Source organism: Oryzias latipes, chromosome 4, assembly GCF_002234675.1.
Source record: "Oryzias latipes chromosome 4, ASM223467v1".
Taxonomy (NCBI): Eukaryota; Metazoa; Chordata; class Actinopteri; order Beloniformes; family Adrianichthyidae; genus Oryzias; species Oryzias latipes.
Genome location: NC_019862.2, coordinates 20580637 through 20585453, shown reverse-complemented (window position 1 = coordinate 20585453; position 4817 = coordinate 20580637). Strand labels below are relative to the sequence as shown.

Sequence of the window (4817 nt, the reverse complement as noted above, 5' to 3'; positions counted from 1 at the left end):
TATTAATAAAAAAAACAGCAGTTCTTTCAGCTAAGGTGCTGTTTCTAACGCATAAAGAAGCTTGTATGATTTCTTAACCCTTGACCCCTGAATTTATCTCCAAATATGAAAAAAATGTTTTTGTATCCAAGTAAAGTTGAGATAGTAAATTTGACAATAGCACATACAAAAGATTTAATTTTAGGTTTGTCGCAAATAGTTGTAAACAAGAGCAGAATGATGCGCCGCCTCTAAACCTTTTTCTAAGAGCAACTAATGCTTGAAAATGGTTCCTAGGTACATGTATATATTTAAAGTAAATCAACCGAGAGTGGAAGAATACAGATGGTATTTTGGGTGCATTTTAAGCTAAACTAGTTTGAGACGAAAGCGCCTCTGTTGGCATCAAGGGGTCTTTGTTAATGTTGACTCAAAAATTGGGGTGGGAAGAGAGGGGGCAAAGCTTTCTGACTCTCCCCTTGACACCCTGTAGCTCTGCCCTGCTCTGTTCTATACACTTTAGAAGTTTTTCGTTTTAAATATTGATCAACCCGTTTTCTTTTGCCTTGTGTGCGTTACCTCTTGGCCAGGACTCCCTGGAAAAGAGGTTTATAATCTCAATGGGACTTTCCTGGTTAAATAAAGGTTAAAAAGAAAAAAAAAGATTACAACTATGGCACTGTTTTAACAGACAAAAAATCTATATATTTTTATGATATTTGGTGTTAAAGAGCATAACTTGGATCATAGCATTTTCATTCTATCTTTAAACTGCAGAAACTCCAAACCTTCTAGTAAGTCATTTTAAAAATCTGCTAGTACGCCTTCACTAAAGATAACACTCTAAAAAATTGACAAAAGTGAAGACATGGACAAGAATTTGACTAAGTAAACTGACCCAAATCTGCTACAAACTGGGTAAAATAATGTATAATAAATGTAGTTTGGTGACAGCTGAACAAACCAGTCTCTCAATGGCAGGAATAAATACACTAACCTAAAGGGGCTAAATCTAGTTTTTAAGTTAAATGATAAATAAGCAGACTAATTCAGTATATCTTATCAAATTATACGATATACCATGGCCGAGAGTAACACTGATACTGTACCAGATAGCAATAGCTGTATCAATATAAACAAAATGCGATAACCAAGTAAATTTCTTTGTTTTTTATTTTGGATTGTACAGCAAATCTGGATCACACAGGTATCATAAAAAAACTGCACTGTCTTTCAGTTTCACTTATCAGAGGATAAGGTAGTTTTTAAACAAATAAAGACATGCTGTGGTTGAATGAATTACAAATTCAGTTTCAGGAGCAAAGGCAAATGAAAACAGACACGGGAAATTTCATCCATTCTTTTACTCTGACTGGTGTGTTTGAGGGAAACCAACACTTGCTGCTGAACACATGACAGAAATGCGTTTGAGAAAGAGCTGAGTAACATCCAACACATGTTTGAATAAAACCATTTCACTCATTTGACTCTTTTACGAAATGTAAATCCACCTCACCTCTCAGCAGAAGAAGCTGGTGCTAATTTAAAATGATCATTCTTTGACTGGTCACCCCTGAAGGGCACACAGCACTGAGTTTCTGAGGAGGCCTGATAGAAAAAAAAATATTTCTTTCATTCCAGCTTTTGAATTAGTCAGCAGGTTTTCTATTCTAACATCTCTGCTCTCTTTGAGAAACTCAGAAGACATAACTGAAAAATCTCATCACACGCAAGATGCTCCAAGTGAGCCTGATCAGATAGATTAAGAACTGAACCAAGTCATTCACCTAAAAACAATTGATCATCTGAACTATTATCCTTTAACTCTGACAAACACTTACTGTTGGTGTAGATTATCAGTCATTCAGGTCATGATGAAATGAAAAAGTTCTAAAAAATGTAGACGTTTTTGGTTTGAAGTCTTCAAAACCAAAAACTTGATCTAGTTGAATGTTTTAGAACCTTTTCACAAACACTCACTGTTTCACTCCTGAACTGATGCCTTTGAAGTTAGGATTCACATCCTTCGACCTGTGACTCCTGAAGGACACACAGTTGGGTTCACATTCTGGTCCAGGTTGGTTCCTGGGAAGAATGAGGGTTTCTGGTGTGAGTGCTGAGCTCTGACATAGAAAAGTCATCGACAGATGTTCATCTCACCACTGAGTTTGGATCTGGCGCTCACATTCCCCACTCACTGTGCTTTTAGATGGAGGGACTCCTTCCTTCCTTTCTGTCCTCACACTGATCCATGCTGCTGGATTCACTGGATTCACATGTTCCACCATCATCTGCAGAGGAAAAACACACTGATCCTCATTCACATCATTGCAAATGGATAATCTGCTTCTGCACTGACTGGTCCTTCTTTTGTGCTGTCTTTCAGGATCGGGTGGAAGTGGTCAGGCAGCAGTGGGAGTCAGAGGAAACTTCCATCAGCTGCTGCACTTCTGCTCTGACTCCACATGATGGAGACACATAGCTCCAGAAGCACACACGGACCAACATCTAAAAGTGGCCCAAAAAAAGGAGCAAATCAAGCAAAACAGACAATAATACTAAAATGAGGTGAAAATAAAAGAAAGACAAAATGCTCCGCTCAAAGTTTCAACAGACAGTTTCAGCAGAACGTTATGAGGTCAGAACAGTCTCATAATTCAGAATTGCACACACTCCGAGTCACAAATGCACACACTTCGATTCACGTTGATTCGGATACAGATTTGGCAGAACAAGAAGGTTTGTGACTCAAAAAGGAAACATGAACTCTAAAGTTCATTATGGTTTGCATTTCTGATTGAAGCTTTTTCTTCTGTGTGTGTTATAAAGTTTTTAAAAAAAGCAGCATTCAGTTGATCTGTCTCAATCTAATAAATCGTATGTTTCCTTTATGTAAACATCAAGTAATACTCTGTAAAGCTGGTGTAGACAAAGTTTAAGACAAAAAACAAAGCTTAGTTTCCTCAAAAAGCTGAAGAAGAAGAGTCTTCATTACAGTACAATCACCATTTCTGTGTATCTTCTCTTGTCAAGAACAACTACTACCTACCTCATGTTGTTTCACTTCTTGATTTTTATAGGAACAGCAACATTTAAGAAAGTTAAATGCATCACATCACTTCTGGTTTCTGAAACACACCAAACCACTGAAGGGTCCTCAGGATTTGACCCGCTGTCTGTAAAAACAGAGAAGATCAAAATTCTTTTGGATCTTTGCACTTCAGTCTCTTCTCAGCTCATCTTTCCTCTCTGTTCTAGATCCAAAAAGTCTGATCAGATCATTCAATCTGAATTTTAGGAGTAGGAAGTGAAACCAGATTCACACAGACACAAAAAGTTGCGTCATGACTAGCATTAGGACAAAGCCGAAACTGGAAGCCGTCCCATAATTTGACTGTACAAAAAGTACTTTACTTTTATATATTTTAAAAGTGATACGTGGAAATGAGCAACAAATAGATAGGACCAAATATGTATAATAAATAGTATAAAATACAAAAACGAATTAAAAAAGCTGTTAATTGTAAAGAAAGTGACTAGCTGTTTGTAGTTTTCTGAATATGTGTGACCAGTTCCAAAATCTTGTCTTGGCTGCATGGACCTGAAGGAATGGTTAAGGTCAGGGTCACAGTTACGGTCAGGTCAATACATGCATGTGACCAACATCAACATTTAGCCTTGGACGGACTTAATAGACGTGCAGGAATTGCAGCAGCATGCATCTTGGCTGCACATATTACAAGTGGTCAGCAAGAATTTCCATCGGGTTTTGTGTTTGGTTACATGTAAATATATGCAATTATCAGATTTACAATTTGCTGCTGTCTATCACCAAAAGATGTGTCCATGACATTGTAAGACATTGGATCTCTTTCATTCAGTTAGTTTTGCAAGGTTTTTTTTGTTGCTTTTTGAATGACACCTTTTTTTAGACTAGTTAATTTTTTCATCTTCTCACAGGTGGATCGCAGAGCTAAGTCGCCATTGTGGTCAAATGCACTCACTGGGAGTAATACGTTTTGTTTTGTTTGAATTTATTTAAAAGTAATTATTTTTTTAATTAAATTGGTTCCTCTGAGAAATCTCATTTTAATTTTGACCAAATACAATAACCATTTAAAATGTGTCACCAGTTAGTAAAAACAAGAAGTCAGAAAGTTGGGAACTAATATCTTTGACTTTGCTCAGATCAAGAAATGTCAGGGACTGGTTGTGTAGGACCCAACATACAGAAGCTCAGACCTGCATAAAATGAAACATGACAAAACTAGCACAAGAATGGCAGAGCAAAGCAGATGACCTAACACACTTAAATGCACTGAGGGCAATTAACTGAAATGAAGACAGCTGAGGATCATGATAAACCTGAAACTAGTGGGGACTGACAAAGGCCGCATTTACACTGCAAGTCTAGATGCCCACATCCGATTTTCTGACTATGTCCGATTTCTTTGATGACCCGCTTACATCATCTTTTAAAAGTGACCCGTATCCGATTTTTGCATTCACACTATACAATGCTGAAACTATCAATCGTAGACGTTCTGATGACTATGTAGCAGCATTTCCGACTTCCGCGGACCTGAAAACTGACCGCAGGGATTTAAAAAAAAATGTGTGAGCAGGCCCTTAATAATAATCATAACAGTGATAAAAGCACATTTAGAAGATGCGTATTGGTCCGAATGGCAAACGTTTAGCATGGCGAAACCCTCCCCTCTATGTTGTGTTTCTTTTGTTTGACTGCGGTTGTCATGGAGGCAACGCAGCGACGGAAGGAGGCGTTGCCTTGGGCGCTCTAGGATGAGGCTGGACGGGGATGCGCAGGAGAGGAAAAA

At 37.9% G+C, this 4817-nt stretch overlaps 1 long non-coding RNA gene across 1 annotated transcript; it reads right to left on the bottom strand.

Annotated features, from left to right (window-relative positions):
- Nucleotides 1-1137: 1137 nt before the first annotated feature.
- LOC105353964 lies at nt 1138-3271 on the bottom strand. The gene is made up of 4 exons (XR_002289998.2): nt 3029-3271; nt 2339-2487; nt 2140-2270; nt 1138-2064 (listed from the first exon to the last, which is right to left on the bottom strand). It is a non-coding gene; the product is annotated as an uncharacterized LOC105353964 (long non-coding RNA).
- Between the last annotated feature and the right edge of the window lie 1546 nt (nt 3272-4817).